The sequence below is a fragment of the Carassius gibelio genome, chromosome A11 (genome assembly GCF_023724105.1).
Source record: "Carassius gibelio isolate Cgi1373 ecotype wild population from Czech Republic chromosome A11, carGib1.2-hapl.c, whole genome shotgun sequence".
Lineage (NCBI taxonomy): Eukaryota > Metazoa > Chordata > Actinopteri > Cypriniformes > Cyprinidae > Carassius > Carassius gibelio.
In genome coordinates, this window is record NC_068381.1 from 25773322 (window position 1) to 25792810 (window position 19489).

Consider the following 19489-nt stretch of genomic DNA (forward strand, 5'->3'; position numbering starts at 1 on the left):
CATTCTCACCTTGTTATCAGGAGAACAGACTACCAGCCCTCCAGCCCTCCAGCCCTCCAGCCCACCAGCCCAGCAGCCCACGAGCCCTCCAGCCCACCATCCCTCCCTGGTGGTCTAGTGGTTAGGATTCGGCGCTCTCACCGCCGCGGCCCGTGTTCGATTCCCGGTCAGGGAAAGCTCTTTTGCCTTCCAATTGTGGACTGCGAATTCAAGCTCTGCTGACAGCTGTGAGAAAGCCAGCTCCAAGCCAAAACATTGGTGGGAACATGAAAAAAACACCTCCTTCGAGCTGGAGTTGAACCAGCGACCTAAGGATGACCAACACTCCAACCTACAGTCCTCCGCTCTACCAGCTGAGCTATCGAAGGGGCTAAGGGCTAGTCAGAACCTCGACATATCAGGGTTCTGTAGCTCTACTGCTGGCCAAAAAGTCACTTCTGGTGCAGGAAGATTTGCTGGATTTTTGAGGAGGGAAGCAAAAAGGAGCATGCATTCCCATACCGGGAGTTGAACCCAGGCCGCCTGGGTGAAAACCAGGAATCCTAACCGCTAGACCATATGGGATCTGGACACTTTAAACTGGCCATGGGCTTCTGGCGCACTTTCCATACATGTGGTCAGCGTGGGCGCAGGACCTTGTAGTGGCCTGTTGCTTTAGTTCTGTGACTGTAACAATGTGATAATAATTTGGCAAAACAAGAATTATCCAAAAGGACGGTTTTCTGAATTATATAGTGTTGTATGCATTCAGGGAATCTGTTTTTTCACTCAACCCGGGGGTTCAGTGTATTTGGGCAGATTCCTGTGATTGCAGAATTGATTCCTCAAACTGGTAATTAAGCTCTTGTCCAAGTGAAAATACTCGTGTCATCCATTTGAAAACACACACAGCAACCTTTATCTAGAGGAAAAACTGGAGTCAACCCCTGGCTGCGTACAAGAAAACCAGGAATCCTAACTGCTAGACCATATGGGAACTGGCCAGCTTTAACTGGCCACAAGCTTGTGGGCCACTTTCCATAAATGTGGCCAGTGTGGGCGCAGGGTTTTGTAGTGGCCTGTTGCTTTTGGTGTGTGACTGTAACAATGTGATAATAATTTGGCAATACAAGAATCATCCGAAGGGACGGTTTACTGAAATATATAGTGTTGCATGCATTCAAGGGACATGTTTGTTGACTCACACATGGTTCAGTTTTTTGGCCAGAATCCTGTGATTGCTGAATTTATACCTCGAACTGGTAATTAAGGTCTTGTCCAGGTGAAAATACTTTTGTCATGCATCTGAAAACACACATGGCAACCGTTATCTAGAGGAAAAACTGCCTATTGTCGGTCTGTCAAGGTTCAAAACTGACATGTTGTGAGGTTAATAATGAAAGTGAGACCAATTTTTAATATGCTGATTATTCGCTCGTTCAGTTTAATGCAGATTACAAATTATTCTCAATGTCCAGGTGGCAATTAGTGATAAGGCTTCAAAATGGCAAGCCTGTGACATCAAAACCACATGGCATTGCACCCTTCAAAGTAGTAAAGCGGTTACAGAGTAGCGATGAAATTGTTCTTTCTAGAATCAACTGGCCCACCAGCCTGCATTTTGTGAGACGAATGGCAATACCAAAGCATGTCCGTGTCTCCCCTAGACATCGGAATGGGTGTGCAGAATGTGCCTTTTTTTGGAAAAAATAGAAGAATGCCTAGAGAGTTGCCTTTTCTTTTGGACTTTGGAGAAAAAAAACACAACAACAAAATAAGCCGGAGAAAAACAAGCACAGAGCGAGCCAGCCAGGAGTCGAACCTAGAATCTTCTGATCCATAGTCAGACGCGTTATCCATTGCGCCACTGGCCCACCAATAGTAAAGAGCCCCGATTGTTACAGACTTGTTGGTTTTCGATGTGACGGTGGCAAGCATTGATGTCTGCTCATTCTCACCTTGTTATCAGGAGAACAGACTACCAGCCCTCCAGCCCACCAGCCCACCAGCCCTCCAGCCCACCAGGCCACGAGCCCTCCAGCCCTCCTGCCCACCAGCCCACGAGCCCTCCAGCCCACGAGCCCTCCAGCCCACCATCCCTCCCTGGTGGTCTAGTGGTTAGGATTCGGCGCTCTCACCGCCGCGGCCCGGGTTCGATTCCCGGTCAGGGAAAGCTCTTTTGCCTTCCAATTGTGGACTGCGAATTCAAGCTCTGCTGACAGCTGTGAGAAAGCCATCTCCAAGCCAAAACATTGGTGGGAACAGTGAAAAAAACACCTCCTTCGAGCCGGAGTTGAACCAGCGACCTAAGGATGGCCAACACTCCAACCTACAGTCCTCCGCTCTACCAGCTGAGCTATCGAAGGGGCTAAGGGCTAGTCAGAACCTCGACATATCAGGGTTCTGTAGCTCTACTGCTGGCCAAAAAGTCACTTCTGGTGCAGGAAGATTTGCTGGATCAGAACCTCAATATATCAGGGTTCTGTAGCTCTACTGCTGGCCAAAAAGTCACTTCTGGTGCAGGAAGATTTGCTGGATTTTTGAGGAGGGAAGCAAAAAGGAGCATGCATTCCCATACCGGGAGTTGAACCCGGGCTGCCTGGGTGAAAACCAGGAATCCTAACCGCTAGACCATATGGGATTTGGACACTTTAAACTGGCCATGGGCTTCTGGCGCACTTTCCATACATGTGGTCAGCGTGGGCGCAGGACCTTGTAGTGGCCTGTTGCTTTAGTTCTGTGACTGTAACAATGTGATAATAATTTGGCAAAACAAGAATTATGCAAAAGGACGGTTTTCTGAATTATATAGTGTTGTATGCATTCAGGGAATCTGTTTTTTCACTCAACCCGGGGGTTCAGTGTATTTGGGCAGATTCCTGTGATTGCAGAATTGATTCCTCAAACTGGTAATTAAGCTCTTGTCCAAGTGAAAATACTCGTGTCATCCATTTGAAAACACACACGGCAACCTTTATCTAGAGGAAAAACTGGAGTCAACCCCTGGCTGCGTACGAGAAAACCAGGAATCCTAACTGCTAGACCATATGGGAACTGGCCAGCTTTAACTGGCCACAAGCTTGTGGGCCACTTTCCATAAATGTGGCCAGTGTGGGCGCAGGGTTTTGTAGTGGCCTGTTGCTTTTGGTGTGTGACTGTAACAATGTGATAATAATTTGGCAATACAAGAATCATCCGAAGGGACGGTTTACTGAAATATATAGTGTTGCATGCATTCAAGGGACATGTTTGTTGACTCACACATGGTTCAGTTTTTTGGCCAGAATCCTGTGATTGCTGAATTTATACCTCGAACTGGTAATTAAGGTATTGTCCAGGTGAAAATACTTGTGTCATGCATCTGAAAACACACATGGCAACCGTTATCTAGAGGAAAAACTGCCTATCGTCGGTCTGTCAAGGTACAAAACTGACATGTTGTGAGGTTAATAATGAAAGTGAGACCAATTTTTAATATGCTGATTATTCGCTCGTTCAGTTTAATGCAGATTACAAATTATTCTCAATGTCCAGGTGGCAATTAGTGATAAGGCTTCAAAATGGCAAGCCTGTGACATCAAAACCACATGGCATTGCACCCTTCAAAGTAGTAAAGCGGTTACAGAGTAGCGATGAAATTGTTCATTCTAGAATCAACTGGCCCACCAGCCTGCATTTTGTGAGACGAATGGCAATACCAAAGCATGTCCGTGTCTCCCCTAGACATCGGAATGGGTGTGCAGAATGTGCCTTTTTTGGAAAAAATAGAAGAATGCCTAGAGAGTTGCCTTTTCTTTTGGACTTTGGAGAAAAAAAACACAACAACAAAATAAGCCGGAGAAAAACATGCACAGAGCGAGCCAGCCAGGAGTCGAACCTAGAATCTTCTGATCCGTAGTCAGATGCGTTATCCATTGCGCCACTGGCCCACCAAAAGTAAAGACCCCCGATTGTTACAGACTTGTTGGTTTTCGATGTGACGGTGGCAAGCATTGATGTCTGCTCATTCTCACCTTGTTATCAGGAGAACAGACTACCAGCCCTCCAGCCCTCCAGCCCTCCAGCCCACCAGCCCAGCAGCCCACGAGCCCTCCAGCCCACCATCCCTCCCTGGTGGTCTAGTGGTTAGGATTCGGCGCTCTCACCGCCGCGGCCCGTGTTCGATTCCAGGTCAGGGAAAGCTCTTTTGCCTTCCAATTGTGGACTGCGAATTCAAGCTCTGCTGACAGCTGTGAGAAAGCCAGCTCCAAGCCAAAACATTGGTGGGAACATGAAAAAAACACCTCCTTCGAGCTGGAGTTGAACCAGCGACCTAAGGATGACCAACACTCCAACCTACAGTCCTCCGCTCTACCAGCTGAGCTATCGAAGGGGCTAAGGGCTAGTCAGAACCTCGACATATCAGGGTTCTGTAGCTCTACTGCTGGCCAAAAAGTCACTTCTGGTGCAGGAAGATTTGCTGGATTTTTGAGGAGGGAAGCAAAAAGGAGCATGCATTCCCATACCGGGAGTTGAACCCAGGCCGCCTGGGTGAAAACCAGGAATCCTAACCGCTAGACCATATGGGATCTGGACACTTTAAACTGGCCATGGGCTTCTGGCGCACTTTCCATACATGTGGTCAGCGTGGGCGCAGGACCTTGTAGTGGCCTGTTGCTTTAGTTCTGTGACTGTAACAATGTGATAATAATTTGGCAAAACAAGAATTATCCAAAAGGACGGTTTTCTGAATTATATAGTGTTGTATGCATTCAGGGAATCTGTTTTTTCACTCAACCCGGGGGTTCAGTGTATTTGGGCAGATTCCTGTGATTGCAGAATTGATTCCTCAAACTGGTAATTAAGCTCTTGTCCAAGTGAAAATACTCGTGTCATCCATTTGAAAACACACACAGCAACCTTTATCTAGAGGAAAAACTGGAGTCAACCCCTGGCTGCGTACAAGAAAACCAGGAATCCTAACTGCTAGACCATATGGGAACTGGCCAGCTTTAACTGGCCACAAGCTTGTGGGCCACTTTCCATAAATGTGGCCAGTGTGGGCGCAGGGTTTTGTAGTGGCCTGTTGCTTTTGGTGTGTGACTGTAACAATGTGATAATAATTTGGCAATACAAGAATCATCCGAAGGGACGGTTTACTGAAATATATAGTGTTGCATGCATTCAAGGGACATGTTTGTTGACTCACACATGGTTCAGTTTTTTGGCCAGAATCCTGTGATTGCTGAATTTATACCTCGAACTGGTAATTAAGGTCTTGTCCAGGTGAAAATACTTTTGTCATGCATCTGAAAACACACATGGCAACCGTTATCTAGAGGAAAAACTGCCTATTGTCGGTCTGTCAAGGTTCAAAACTGACATGTTGTGAGGTTAATAATGAAAGTGAGACCAATTTTTAATATGCTGATTATTCGCTCGTTCAGTTTAATGCAGATTACAAATTATTCTCAATGTCCAGGTGGCAATTAGTGATAAGGCTTCAAAATGGCAAGCCTGTGACATCAAAACCACATGGCATTGCACCCTTCAAAGTAGTAAAGCGGTTACAGAGTAGCGATGAAATTGTTCTTTCTAGAATCAACTGGCCCACCAGCCTGCATTTTGTGAGACGAATGGCAATACCAAAGCATGTCCGTGTCTCCCCTAGACATCGGAATGGGTGTGCAGAATGTGCCTTTTTTGGAAAAAATAGAAGAATGCCTAGAGAGTTGCCTTTTCTTTTGGACTTTGGAGAAAAAAAACACAACAACAAAATAAGCCGGAGAAAAACAAGCACAGAGCGAGCCAGCCAGGAGTCGAACCTAGAATCTTCTGATCCATAGTCAGACGCGTTATCCATTGCGCCACTGGCCCACCAATAGTAAAGAGCCCCGATTGTTACAGACTTGTTGGTTTTCGATGTGACGGTGGCAAGCATTGATGTCTGCTCATTCTCACCTTGTTATCAGGAGAACAGACTACCAGCCCTCCAGCCCACCAGCCCACCAGCCCTCCAGCCCACCAGGCCACGAGCCCTCCAGCCCTCCTGCCCACCAGCCCACGAGCCCTCCAGCCCACGAGCCCTCCAGCCCACCATCCCTCCCTGGTGGTCTAGTGGTTAGGATTCGGCGCTCTCACCGCCGCGGCCCGGGTTCGATTCCCGGTCAGGGAAAGCTCTTTTGCCTTCCAATTGTGGACTGCGAATTCAAGCTCTGCTGACAGCTGTGAGAAAGCCATCTCCAAGCCAAAACATTGGTGGGAACATGAAAAAAACACCTCCTTCGAGCCGGAGTTGAACCAGCGACCTAAGGATGGCCAACACTCCAACCTACAGTCCTCCGCTCTACCAGCTGAGCTATCGAAGGGGCTAAGGGCTAGTCAGAACCTCGACATATCAGGGTTCTGTAGCTCTACTGCTGGCCAAAAAGTCACTTCTGGTGCAGGAAGATTTGCTGGATCAGAACCTCAATATATCAGGGTTCTGTAGCTCTACTGCTGGCCAAAAAGTCACTTCTGGTGCAGGAAGATTTGCTGGATTTTTGAGGAGGGAAGCAAAAAGGAGCATGCATTCCCATACCGGGAGTTGAACCCGGGCTGCCTGGGTGAAAACCAGGAATCCTAACCGCTAGACCATATGGGATTTGGACACTTTAAACTGGCCATGGGCTTCTGGCGCACTTTCCATACATGTGGTCAGCGTGGGCGCAGGACCTTGTAGTGGCCTGTTGCTTTAGTTCTGTGACTGTAACAATGTGATAATAATTTGGCAAAACAAGAATTATGCAAAAGGACGGTTTTCTGAATTATATAGTGTTGTATGCATTCAGGGAATCTGTTTTTTCACTCAACCCGGGGGTTCAGTGTATTTGGGCAGATTCCTGTGATTGCAGAATTGATTCCTCAAACTGGTAATTAAGCTCTTGTCCAAGTGAAAATACTCGTGTCATCCATTTGAAAACACACACGGCAACCTTTATCTAGAGGAAAAACTGGAGTCAACCCCTGGCTGCGTACGAGAAAACCAGGAATCCTAACTGCTAGACCATATGGGAACTGGCCAGCTTTAACTGGCCACAAGCTTGTGGGCCACTTTCCATAAATGTGGCCAGTGTGGGCGCAGGGTTTTGTAGTGGCCTGTTGCTTTTGGTGTGTGACTGTAACAATGTGATAATAATTTGGCAATACAAGAATCATCCGAAGGGACGGTTTACTGAAATATATAGTGTTGCATGCATTCAAGGGACATGTTTGTTGACTCACACATGGTTCAGTTTTTTGGCCAGAATCCTGTGATTGCTGAATTTATACCTCGAACTGGTAATTAAGGTATTGTCCAGGTGAAAATACTTGTGTCATGCATCTGAAAACACACATGGCAACCGTTATCTAGAGGAAAAACTGCCTATCGTCGGTCTGTCAAGGTACAAAACTGACATGTTGTGAGGTTAATAATGAAAGTGAGACCAATTTTTAATATGCTGATTATTCGCTCGTTCAGTTTAATGCAGATTACAAATTATTCTCAATGTCCAGGTGGCAATTAGTGATAAGGCTTCAAAATGGCAAGCCTGTGACATCAAAACCACATGGCATTGCACCCTTCAAAGTAGTAAAGCGGTTACAGAGTAGCGATGAAATTGTTCATTCTAGAATCAACTGGCCCACCAGCCTGCATTTTGTGAGACGAATGGCAATACCAAAGCATGTCCGTGTCTCCCCTAGACATCGGAATGGGTGTGCAGAATGTGCCTTTTTTTGGAAAAAATAGAAGAATGCCTAGAGAGTTGCCTTTTCTTTTGGACTTTGGAGAAAAAAAACACAACAACAAAATAAGCCGGAGAAAAACATGCACAGAGCGAGCCAGCCAGGAGTCGAACCTAGAATCTTCTGATCCGTAGTCAGATGCGTTATCCATTGCGCCACTGGCCCACCAAAAGTAAAGACCCCCGATTGTTACAGACTTGTTGGTTTTCGATGTGACGGTGGCAAGCATTGATGTCTGCTCATTCTCACCTTGTTATCAGGAGAACAGACTACCAGCCCTCCAGCCCTCCAGCCCTCCAGCCCACCATCCCTCCCTGGTGGTCTAGTGGTTAGGATTCGGCGCTCTCACCGCCGCGGCCCGGGTTCGATTCCCGGTCAGGGAAAGCTCTTTTGCCTTCCAATTGTGGACTGCGAATTCAAGCTCTGCTGACAGCTGTGAGAAAGCCAGCTCCAAGCCAAAACATTGGTGGGAACATGAAAAAAACACCTCCTTCGAGCCGGAGTTGAACCAGCGACCTAAGGATGGCCAACACTCCAACCTACAGTCCTCCGCTCTACCAGCTGAGCTATCGAAGGGGCTAAGGGCTAGTCAGAACCTCGACATATCAGGGTTCTGTAGCTCTACTGCTGGCCAAAAAGTCACTTCTGGTGCAGGAAGATTTGCTGGATTTTTGAGGAGGGAAGCAAAAAGGAGCATGCATTCCCATACCGGGAGTTGAACCCGGGCCGCCTGGGTGAAAACCAGGAATCCTAACCGCTAGACCATATGGGATCTGGACACTTTAAACTGGCCATGGGCTTCTGGGGCACTTTCCATACATGTGGTCAGCGTGGGCGCAGGACCTTGTAGTGGCCTGTTGCTTTAGTTCTGTGACTGTAACAATATGATAATAATTTGGCAAAACAAGAATTATCCAAAAGGACGGTTTTCTGAATTATATAGTGTTGTATGCATTCAGGGAATCTGTTTTTTCACTCAACCCGGGGGTTCAGTGTATTTGGGCAGATTCCTGTGATTGCAGAATTGATTCCTCAAACTGGTAATTAAGCTCTTGTCCAAGTGAAAATACTCGTGTCATCCATTTGAAAACACACACGGCAACCTTTATCTAGAGGAAAAACTGGAGTCAACCCCTGGCTGCGTACGAGAAAACCAGGAATCCTAACTGCTAGACCATATGGGAACTGGCCAGCTTTAACTGGCCACAAGCTTGTGGGCCACTTTCCATAAATGTGGCCAGTGTGGGCGCAGGGTTTTGTAGTGGCCTGTTGCTTTTGGTGTGTGACTGTAACAATGTGATAATAATTTGGCAATACAAGAATCATCCGAAGGGACGGTTTACTGAAATATATAGTGTTGCATGCATTCAAGGGACATGTTTGTTGACTCACACATGGTTCAGTTTTTTGGCCAGAATCCTGTGATTGCTGAATTTATACCTCGAACTGGTAATTAAGGTCTTGTCCAGGTGAAAATACTTGTGTCATGCATCTGAAAACACACATGGCAACCGTTATCTAGAGGAAAAACTGCCTATCGTCGGTCTGTCAAGGTACAAAACTGACATGTTGTGAGGTTAATAATGAAAGTGAGACCAATTTTTAATCCGCAAAATTGCTGATTATTCGCTCGTTCAGTTTAATGCAGATTACAAATTATTCTCAATGTCCAGGTGGCAATTAGTGATAAGGCTTCAAAATGGCAAGCCTGTGACATCAAAACCACATGGCATTGCACCCTTCAAAGTAGTAAAGCGGTTACAGAGTAGCGTTGAAATTGTTCTTTCTAGAATCAACTGGCCCACCAGCCTGCATTTTGTGAGACGAGTGGCAATACCAAAGCATGTCCGTGTCTCCCCTAGACATCGGAATGGGTGTGCAGAATGTGCCTTTTTTTGGAAAAAATAGAAGAATGCCTAGAGAGTTGCCTTTTCTTTTGGACTTTGGAGAAAAAAAACACAACAACAAAATAAGCCGGAGAAAAACAAGCACAGAGCGAGCCAGCCAGGAGTCGAACCTAGAATCTTCTGATCCGTAGTCAGACGCGTTATCCATTGCGCCACTGGCCCACCAATAGTAAAGACCACCGGTTGTTACAGACTTGTTGGTTTTCGATGTGACGGTGGCAAGCATTGATGTCTGCTCATTCTCACCTTGTTATCAGGAGAACAGACTACCAGCCCTCCAGCCCACCAGCCCACCAGCCCAGCAGCCCACGAGCCCTCCAGCCCACCATCCCTCCCTGGTGGTCTAGTGGTTAGGATTCGGCGCTCTCACCGCCGCGGCCCGGGTTCGATTCCCGGTCAGGGAAAGCTCTTTTGCCTTCCAATTGTGGACTGCGAATTCAAGCTCTGCTGACAGCTGTGAGAAAGCCAGCTCCAAGCCAAAACATTGGTGGGAACATGAAAAAAACACCTCCTTCGAGCCGGAGTTGAACCAGCGACCTAAGGATGGCCAACAATCCAACCTACAGTCCTCCGCTCTACCAGCTGAGCTATCGAAGGGGCTAAGGGCTAGTCAGAACCTCGACATATCAGGGTTCTGTAGCTCTACTGCTGGCCAAAAAGTCACTTCTGGTGCAGGAAGATTTGCTGGATCAGAACCTCAATATATCAGGGTTCTGTAGCTCTACTGCTGGCCAAAAAGTCACTTCTGGTGCAGGAAGATTTGCTGGATTTTTGAGGAGGGAAGCAAAAAGGAGCATGCATTCCCATACCGGGAGTTGAACCCGGGCTGCCTGGGTGAAAACCAGGAATCCTAACCGCTAGACCATATGGGATTTGGACACTTTAAACTGGCCATGGGCTTCTGGCGCACTTTCCATACATGTGGTCAGCGTGGGCGCAGGACCTTGTAGTGGCCTGTTGCTTTAGTTCTGTGACTGTAACAATGTGATAATAATTTGGCAAAACAAGAATTATGCAAAAGGACGGTTTTCTGAATTATATAGTGTTGTATGCATTCAGGGAATCTGTTTTTTCACTCAACCCGGGGGTTCAGTGTATTTGGGCAGATTCCTGTGATTGCAGAATTGATTCCTCAAACTGGTAATTAAGCTCTTGTCCAAGTGAAAATACTCGTGTCATCCATTTGAAAACACACACGGCAACCTTTATCTAGAGGAAAAACTGGAGTCAACCCCTGGCTGCGTACGAGAAAACCAGGAATCCTAACTGCTAGACCATATGGGAACTGGCCAGCTTTAACTGGCCACAAGCTTGTGGGCCACTTTCCATAAATGTGGCCAGTGTGGGCGCAGGGTTTTGTAGTGGCCTGTTGCTTTTGGTGTGTGACTGTAACAATGTGATAATAATTTGGCAATACAAGAATCATCCGAAGGGACGGTTTACTGAAATATATAGTGTTGCATGCATTCAAGGGACATGTTTGTTGACTCACACATGGTTCAGTTTTTTGGCCAGAATCCTGTGATTGCTGAATTTATACCTCGAACTGGTAATTAAGGTATTGTCCAGGTGAAAATACTTGTGTCATGCATCTGAAAACACACATGGCAACCGTTATCTAGAGGAAAAACTGCCTATCGTCGGTCTGTCAAGGTACAAAACTGACATGTTGTGAGGTTAATAATGAAAGTGAGACCAATTTTTAATATGCTGATTATTCGCTCGTTCAGTTTAATGCAGATTACAAATTATTCTCAATGTCCAGGTGGCAATTAGTGATAAGGCTTCAAAATGGCAAGCCTGTGACATCAAAACCACATGGCATTGCACCCTTCAAAGTAGTAAAGCGGTTACAGAGTAGCGATGAAATTGTTCATTCTAGAATCAACTGGCCCACCAGCCTGCATTTTGTGAGACGAATGGCAATACCAAAGCATGTCCGTGTCTCCCCTAGACATCGGAATGGGTGTGCAGAATGTGCCTTTTTTGGAAAAAATAGAAGAATGCCTAGAGAGTTGCCTTTTCTTTTGGACTTTGGAGAAAAAAAACACAACAACAAAATAAGCCGGAGAAAAACATGCACAGAGCGAGCCAGCCAGGAGTCGAACCTAGAATCTTCTGATCCGTAGTCAGATGCGTTATCCATTGCGCCACTGGCCCACCAAAAGTAAAGACCCCCGATTGTTACAGACTTGTTGGTTTTCGATGTGACGGTGGCAAGCATTGATGTCTGCTCATTCTCACCTTGTTATCAGGAGAACAGACTACCAGCCCTCCAGCCCTCCAGCCCTCCAGCCCTCCAGCCCTCCAGCCCACCAGCCCAGCAGCCCACGAGCCCTCCAGCCCACCATCCCTCCCTGGTGGTCTAGTGGTTAGGATTCGGCGCTCTCACCGCCGCGGCCCGTGTTCGATTCCAGGTCAGGGAAAGCTCTTTTGCCTTCCAATTGTGGACTGCGAATTCAAGCTCTGCTGACAGCTGTGAGAAAGCCAGCTCCAAGCCAAAACATTGGTGGGAACATGAAAAAAACACCTCCTTCGAGCTGGAGTTGAACCAGCGACCTAAGGATGACCAACACTCCAACCTACAGTCCTCCGCTCTACCAGCTGAGCTATCGAAGGGGCTAAGGGCTAGTCAGAACCTCGACATATCAGGGTTCTGTAGCTCTACTGCTGGCCAAAAAGTCACTTCTGGTGCAGGAAGATTTGCTGGATTTTTGAGGAGGGAAGCAAAAAGGAGCATGCATTCCCATACCGGGAGTTGAACCCAGGCCGCCTGGGTGAAAACCAGGAATCCTAACCGCTAGACCATATGGGATCTGGACACTTTAAACTGGCCATGGGCTTCTGGCGCACTTTCCATACATGTGGTCAGCGTGGGCGCAGGACCTTGTAGTGGCCTGTTGCTTTAGTTCTGTGACTGTAACAATGTGATAATAATTTGGCAAAACAAGAATTATCCAAAAGGACGGTTTTCTGAATTATATAGTGTTGTATGCATTCAGGGAATCTGTTTTTTCACTCAACCCGGGGGTTCAGTGTATTTGGGCAGATTCCTGTGATTGCAGAATTGATTCCTCAAACTGGTAATTAAGCTCTTGTCCAAGTGAAAATACTCGTGTCATACATTTGAAAACACACACAGCAACCTTTATCTAGAGGAAAAACTGGAGTCAACCCCTGGCTGCGTACGAGAAAACCAGGAATCCTAACTGCTAGACCATATGGGAACTGGCCAGCTTTAACTGGCCACAAGCTTGTGGGCCACTTTCCATAAATGTGGCCAGTGTGGGCGCAGGGTTTTGTAGTGGCCTGTTGCTTTTGGTGTGTGACTGTAACAATGTGATAATAATTTGGCAATACAAGAATCATCCGAAGGGACGGTTTACTGAAATATATAGTGTTGCATGCATTCAAGGGACATGTTTGTTGACTCACACATGGTTCAGTTTTTTGGCCAGAATCCTGTGATTGCTGAATTTATACCTCGAACTGGTAATTAAGGTCTTGTCCAGGTGAAAATACTTTTGTCATGCATCTGAAAACACACATGGCAACCGTTATCTAGAGGAAAAACTGCCTATTGTCGGTCTGTCAAGGTTCAAAACTGACATGTTGTGAGGTTAATAATGAAAGTGAGACCAATTTTTAATATGCTGATTATTCGCTCGTTCAGTTTAATGCAGATTACAAATTATTCTCAATGTCCAGGTGGCAATTAGTGATAAGGCTTCAAAATGGCAAGCCTGTGACATCAAAACCACATGGCATTGCACCCTTCAAAGTAGTAAAGCGGTTACAGAGTAGCGATGAAATTGTTCTTTCTAGAATCAACTGGCCCACCAGCCTGCATTTTGTGAGACGAATGGCAATACCAAAGCATGTCCGTGTCTCCCCTAGACATCGGAATGGGTGTGCAGAATGTGCCTTTTTTGGAAAAAATAGAAGAATGCCTAGAGAGTTGCCTTTTCTTTTGGACTTTGGAGAAAAAAAACACAACAACAAAATAAGCCGGAGAAAAACAAGCACAGAGCGAGCCAGCCAGGAGTCGAACCTAGAATCTTCTGATCCATAGTCAGACGCGTTATCCATTGCGCCACTGGCCCACCAATAGTAAAGAGCCCCGATTGTTACAGACTTGTTGGTTTTCGATGTGACGGTGGCAAGCATTGATGTCTGCTCATTCTCACCTTGTTATCAGGAGAACAGACTACCAGCCCTCCAGCCCACCAGCCCACCAGCCCTCCAGCCCACCAGGCCACGAGCCCTCCAGCCCTCCTGCCCACCAGCCCACGAGCCCTCCAGCCCACGAGCCCTCCAGCCCACCATCCCTCCCTGGTGGTCTAGTGGTTAGGATTCGGCGCTCTCACCGCCGCGGCCCGGGTTCGATTCCCGTTCAGGGAAAGCTCTTTTGCCTTCCAATTGTGGACTGCGAATTCAAGCTCTGCTGACAGCTGTGAGAAAGCCATCTCCAAGCCAAAACATTGGTGGGAACATGAAAAAAACACCTCTACAGCCGGAGTTGAACCAGCGACCTAAGGATGGCCAACACTCCAACCTACAGTCCTCCGCTCTACCAGCTGAGCTATCGAAGGGGCTAAGGGCTAGTCAGAACCTCGACATATCAGGGTTCTGTAGCTCTACTGCTGGCCAAAAAGTCACTTCTGGTGCAGGAAGATTTGCTGGATCAGAACCTCAATATATCAGGGTTCTGTAGCTCTACTGCTGGCCAAAAAGTCACTTCTGGTGCAGGAAGATTTGCTGGATTTTTGAGGAGGGAAGCAAAAAGGAGCATGCATTCCCATACCGGGAGTTGAACCCGGGCTGCCTGGGTGAAAACCAGGAATCCTAACCGCTAGACCATATGGGATTTGAACACTTTAAACTGGCCATGGGCTTCTGGCGCACTTTCCATACATGTGGTCAGCGTGGGCGCAGGACCTTGTAGTGGCCTGTTGCTTTAGTTCTGTGACTGTAACAATGTGATAATAATTTGGCAAAACAAGAATTATGCAAAAGGACGGTTTTCTGAATTATATAGTGTTGTATGCATTCAGGGAATCTGTTTTTTCACTCAACCCGGGGGTTCAGTGTATTTGGGCAGATTCCTGTGATTGCAGAATTGATTCCTCAAACTGGTAATTAAGCTCTTGTCCAAGTGAAAATACTCGTGTCATCCATTTGAAAACACACACGGCAACCTTTATCTAGAGGAAAAACTGGAGTCAACCCCTGGCTGCGTACGAGAAAACCAGGAATCCTAACTGCTAGACCATATGGGAACTGGCCAGCTTTAACTGGCCACAAGCTTGTGGGCCACTTTCCATAAATGTGGCCAGTGTGGGCGCAGGGTTTTGTAGTGGCCTGTTGCTTTTGGTGTGTGACTGTAACAATGTGATAATAATTTGGCAATACAAGAATCATCCGAAGGGACGGTTTACTGAAATATATAGTGTTGCATGCATTCAAGGGACATGTTTGTTGACTCACACATGGTTCAGTTTTTTGGCCAGAATCCTGTGATTGCTGAATTTATACCTCGAACTGGTAATTAAGGTATTGTCCAGGTGAAAATACTTGTGTCATGCATCTGAAAACACACATGGCAACCGTTATCTAGAGGAAAAACTGCCTATCGTCGGTCTGTCAAGGTACAAAACTGACATGTTGTGAGGTTAATAATGAAAGTGAGACCAATTTTTAATATGCTGATTATTCGCTCGTTCAGTTTAATGCAGATTACAAATTATTCTCAATGTCCAGGTGGCAATTAGTGATAAGGCTTCAAAATGGCAAGCCTGTGACATCAAAACCACATGGCATTGCACCCTTCAAAGTAGTAAAGCGGTTACAGAGTAGCGATGAAATTGTTCATTCTAGAATCAACTGGCCCACCAGCCTGCATTTTGTGAGACGAATGGCAATACCAAAGCATGTCCGTGTCTCCCCTAGACATCGGAATGGGTGTGCAGAATGTGCCTTTTTTTGGAAAAAATAGAAGAATGCCTAGAGAGTTGCCTTTTCTTTTGGACTTTGGAGAAAAAAAACACAACAACAAAATAAGCCGGAGAAAAACATGCACAGAGCGAGCCAGCCAGGAGTCGAACCTAGAATCTTCTGATCCGTAGTCAGATGCGTTATCCATTGCGCCACTGGCCCACCAAAAGTAAAGACCCCCGATTGTTACAGACTTGTTGGTTTTCGATGTGACGGTGGCAAGCATTGATGTCTGCTCATTCTCACCTTGTTATCAGGAGAACAGACTACCAGCCCTCCAGCCCTCCAGCCCTCCAGCCCACCATCCCTCCCTGGTGGTCTAGTGGTTAGGATTCGGCGCTCTCACCGCCGCGGCCCGGGTTCGATTCCCGGTCAGGGAAAGCTCTTTTGCCTTCCAATTGTGGACTGCGAATTCAAGCTCTGCTGACAGCTGTGAGAAAGCCAGCTCCAAGCCAAAACATTGGTGGGAACATGAAAAAAACACCTCCTTCGAGCCGGAGTTGAACCAGCGACCTAAGGATGGCCAACACTCCAACCTACAGTCCTCCGCTCTACCAGCTGAGCTATCGAAGGGGCTAAGGGCTAGTCAGAACCTCGACATATCAGGGTTCTGTAGCTCTACTGCTGGCCAAAAAGTCACTTCTGGTGCAGGAAGATTTGCTGGATTTTTGAGGAGGGAAGCAAAAAGGAGCATGCATTCCCATACCGGGAGTTGAACCCGGGCCGCCTGGGTGAAAACCAGGAATCCTAACCGCTAGACCATATGGGATCTGGACACTTTAAACTGGCCATGGGCTTCTGGGGCACTTTCCATACATGTGGTCAGCGTGGGCGCAGGACCTTGTAGTGGCCTGTTGCTTTAGTTCTGTGACTGTAACAATATGATAATAATTTGGCAAAACAAGAATTATCCAAAAGGACGGTTTTCTGAATTATATAGTGTTGTATGCATTCAGGGAATCTGTTTTTTCACTCAACCCGGGGGTTCAGTGTATTTGGGCAGATTCCTGTGATTGCAGAATTGATTCCTCAAACTGGTAATTAAGCTCTTGTCCAAGTGAAAATACTCGTGTCATCCATTTGAAAACACACACGGCAACCTTTATCTAGAGGAAAAACTGGAGTCAACCCCTGGCTGCGTACGAGAAAACCAGGAATCCTAACTGCTAGACCATATGGGAACTGGCCAGCTTTAACTGGCCACAAGCTTGTGGGCCACTTTCCATAAATGTGGCCAGTGTGGGCGCAGGGTTTTGTAGTGGCCTGTTGCTTTTGGTGTGTGACTGTAACAATGTGATAATAATTTGGCAATACAAGAATCATCCGAAGGGACGGTTTACTGAAATATATAGTGTTGCATGCATTCAAGGGACATGTTTGTTGACTCACACATGGTTCAGTTTTTTGGCCAGAATCCTGTGATTGCTGAATTTATACCTCGAACTGGTAATTAAGGTCTTGTCCAGGTGAAAATACTTGTGTCATGCATCTGAAAACACACATGGCAACCGTTATCTAGAGGAAAAACTGCCTATCGTCGGTCTGTCAAGGTACAAAACTGACATGTTGTGAGGTTAATAATGAAAGTGAGACCAATTTTTAATCCGCAAAATTGCTGATTATTCGCTCGTTCAGTTTAATGCAGATTACAAATTATTCTCAATGTCCAGGTGGCAATTAGTGATAAGGCTTCAAAATGGCAAGCCTGTGACATCAAAACCACATGGCATTGCACCCTTCAAAGTAGTAAAGCGGTTACAGAGTAGCGTTGAAATTGTTCTTTCTAGAATCAACTGGCCCACCAGCCTGCATTTTGTGAGACGAGTGGCAATACCAAAGCATGTCCGTGTCTCCCCTAGACATCGGAATGGGTGTGCAGAATGTGCCTTTTTTTGGAAAAAATAGAAGAATGCCTAGAGAGTTGCCTTTTCTTTTGGACTTTGGAGAAAAAAAACACAACAACAAAATAAGCCGGAGAAAAACAAGCACAGAGCGAGCCAGCCAGGAGTCGAACCTAGAATCTTCTGATCCGTAGTCAGACGCGTTATCCATTGCGCCACTGGCCCACCAATAGTAAAGACCACCGGTTGTTACAGACTTGTTGGTTTTCGATGTGACGGTGGCAAGCATTGATGTCTGCTCATTCTCACCTTGTTATCAGGAGAACAGACTACCAGCCCTCCAGCCCACCAGCCCACCAGCCCAGCAGCCCACGAGCCCTCCAGCCCACCATCCCTCCCTGGTGGTCTAGTGGTTAGGATTCGGCGCTCTCACCGCCGCGGCCCGGGTTCGATTCCCGGTCAGGGAAAGCTCTTTTGCCTTCCAATTGTGGACTGCGAATTCAAGCTCTGCTGACAGCTGTGAGAAAGCCAGCTCCAAGCCAAAACATTGGTGGGAACATGAAAAAAACACCTCCTTCGAGCCGGAGTTGAACCAGCGACCTAAGGATGGCCAACAATCCAACCTACAGTCCTCCGCTCTACCAGCTGAGCTATCGAAGGGGCTAAGGGCTAGTCAGAACCTCGACATATCAGGGTTCTGTAGCTCTACTGCTGGCCAAAAAGTCACTTCTGGTGCAGGAAGATTTGCTGGATTTTTGAGGAGGGAAGCAAAAAGGAGCATGCATTCCCATACCGGGAGTTGAACCCGGGCCGCCTGGGTGAAAACCAGGAATCCTAACAGCTAGACCATATGGGATTTGGACACTTTAAACTGGCCATGGGCTTCTGGCGCACTTTCCATACATGTGGTCAGCGTGGGCGCAGGACCTTGTAGTGGCCTGTTGCTTTAGTTCTGTGACTGTAACAATGTGATAATAATTTGGCAAAACAAGAATTATCCAAAAGGACGGTTTTCTGAATTATAGTGTTGTATGCATTCAGGGAATCTGTTTTTTCACTCAACCCGGGGGTTCAGTGTATTTGGGCAGATTCCTGTGATTGCAGAATTGATTCCTCAAACTGGTAATTAAGCTCTTGTCCAAGTGAAAATACTCGTGTCATCCATTTGAAAACACACACGGCAACCTTTATCTAGAGGAAAAACTGGAGTCAACCCCTGGCTGCGTACGAGAAAACCAGGAATCCTAACTGCTAGACCATATGGGAACTGGCCAGCTTTAACTGGCCACAAGCTTGTGGGCCACTTTCCATAAATGTGGCCAGTGTGGGTGCAGGGTTTTGTAGTGGCCTGTTGCTTTTGGTGTGTGACTGTAACAATGTGATAATAATTTGGCAATACAAGAATCATCCGAAGGGACGGTTTACTGAAATATATAGTGTTGCATGCATTCAAGGGACATGTTTGTTGACTCACACATGGTTCAGTTTTTTGGCCAGAATCCTGTGATTGCTGAATTTATACCTCGAACTGGTAATTAAGGTCTTGTCCAGTTGAAAATACTTGTGTCATGCATCTGAAAACACACATGGCAACCGTTATCTAGAGGAAAAACTGCCTATCGTCGGTCTGTCAAGGTACAAAACTGACATGTTGTGAGGTTAATAATGAAAGTGAGACCAATTTTTAATATGCTGATTATTCGCTCGTTCAGTTTAATGCAGATTACAAATTATTCTCAATGTCCAGGTGTCAATTAGTGATAAGGCTTCAAAATGGCAAGCCTGTGACATCAAAACCACATGGCATTGTACCCTTCAAAGTAGTAAAGCGGTTACAGAGTAGCGATGAAATTGTTCATTCTAGAATCAACTGGCCCACCAGCCTGCATTTTGTGAGACGAATGGCAATACCAAAGCATGTCCGCGTCTCCCCTAGACATCGGAATGGGTGTGCAGAATGTGCCTTTTTTTGGAAAAAATAGAAGAATGCCTAGAGAGTTGCCTTTTCTTTTGGACTTTGGA

General features: G+C 46.5%; 16 non-coding genes across 16 annotated transcripts; all 16 read right to left on the minus strand.

Annotated features, from left to right (window-relative positions):
• Positions 1-280: 280 nt before the first annotated feature.
• Positions 281-368, minus strand: trnay-gua (transfer RNA tyrosine (anticodon GUA)). The gene is given in 2 exon segments: positions 281-316; positions 332-368. It is a non-coding gene; the product is annotated as a tRNA-Tyr (tRNA).
• Positions 369-1780: 1412 nt separating this feature from the next.
• trnah-aug (transfer RNA histidin (anticodon AUG)) lies at positions 1781-1853 on the minus strand. The gene has a single exon. It is a non-coding gene; the product is annotated as a tRNA-His (tRNA).
• A 404-nt stretch (positions 1854-2257) lies between these two features.
• trnay-gua (transfer RNA tyrosine (anticodon GUA)) lies at positions 2258-2345 on the minus strand. The gene is given in 2 exon segments: positions 2258-2293; positions 2309-2345. It is a non-coding gene; the product is annotated as a tRNA-Tyr (tRNA).
• A 1918-nt stretch (positions 2346-4263) lies between these two features.
• On the minus strand, positions 4264-4351 carry trnay-gua (transfer RNA tyrosine (anticodon GUA)). Its single transcript is given in 2 exon segments — positions 4264-4299; positions 4315-4351. It is a non-coding gene; the product is annotated as a tRNA-Tyr (tRNA).
• A 1411-nt stretch (positions 4352-5762) lies between these two features.
• trnah-aug (transfer RNA histidin (anticodon AUG)) lies at positions 5763-5835 on the minus strand. Its single transcript has one exon. It is a non-coding gene; the product is annotated as a tRNA-His (tRNA).
• Positions 5836-6238: 403 nt separating this feature from the next.
• trnay-gua (transfer RNA tyrosine (anticodon GUA)) lies at positions 6239-6326 on the minus strand. Its single transcript is given in 2 exon segments — positions 6239-6274; positions 6290-6326. It is a non-coding gene; the product is annotated as a tRNA-Tyr (tRNA).
• Positions 6327-8213: 1887 nt separating this feature from the next.
• trnay-gua (transfer RNA tyrosine (anticodon GUA)) lies at positions 8214-8301 on the minus strand. Its single transcript is given in 2 exon segments — positions 8214-8249; positions 8265-8301. It is a non-coding gene; the product is annotated as a tRNA-Tyr (tRNA).
• A 124-nt stretch (positions 8302-8425) lies between these two features.
• On the minus strand, positions 8426-8497 carry trnae-uuc (transfer RNA glutamic acid (anticodon UUC)). Its single transcript has one exon. It is a non-coding gene; the product is annotated as a tRNA-Glu (tRNA).
• Positions 8498-9721: 1224 nt separating this feature from the next.
• trnar-acg (transfer RNA arginine (anticodon ACG)) lies at positions 9722-9794 on the minus strand. Its single transcript has one exon. It is a non-coding gene; the product is annotated as a tRNA-Arg (tRNA).
• A 347-nt stretch (positions 9795-10141) lies between these two features.
• trnay-gua (transfer RNA tyrosine (anticodon GUA)) lies at positions 10142-10229 on the minus strand. The gene is given in 2 exon segments: positions 10142-10177; positions 10193-10229. It is a non-coding gene; the product is annotated as a tRNA-Tyr (tRNA).
• Positions 10230-12163: 1934 nt separating this feature from the next.
• trnay-gua (transfer RNA tyrosine (anticodon GUA)) lies at positions 12164-12251 on the minus strand. The gene is given in 2 exon segments: positions 12164-12199; positions 12215-12251. It is a non-coding gene; the product is annotated as a tRNA-Tyr (tRNA).
• Positions 12252-13662: 1411 nt separating this feature from the next.
• trnah-aug (transfer RNA histidin (anticodon AUG)) lies at positions 13663-13735 on the minus strand. The gene has a single exon. It is a non-coding gene; the product is annotated as a tRNA-His (tRNA).
• A 2376-nt stretch (positions 13736-16111) lies between these two features.
• trnay-gua (transfer RNA tyrosine (anticodon GUA)) lies at positions 16112-16199 on the minus strand. The gene is given in 2 exon segments: positions 16112-16147; positions 16163-16199. It is a non-coding gene; the product is annotated as a tRNA-Tyr (tRNA).
• A 124-nt stretch (positions 16200-16323) lies between these two features.
• trnae-uuc (transfer RNA glutamic acid (anticodon UUC)) lies at positions 16324-16395 on the minus strand. Its single transcript has one exon. It is a non-coding gene; the product is annotated as a tRNA-Glu (tRNA).
• A 1224-nt stretch (positions 16396-17619) lies between these two features.
• On the minus strand, positions 17620-17692 carry trnar-acg (transfer RNA arginine (anticodon ACG)). Its single transcript has one exon. It is a non-coding gene; the product is annotated as a tRNA-Arg (tRNA).
• A 347-nt stretch (positions 17693-18039) lies between these two features.
• trnay-gua (transfer RNA tyrosine (anticodon GUA)) lies at positions 18040-18127 on the minus strand. Its single transcript is given in 2 exon segments — positions 18040-18075; positions 18091-18127. It is a non-coding gene; the product is annotated as a tRNA-Tyr (tRNA).
• Positions 18128-19489: the final 1362 nt, after the last annotated feature.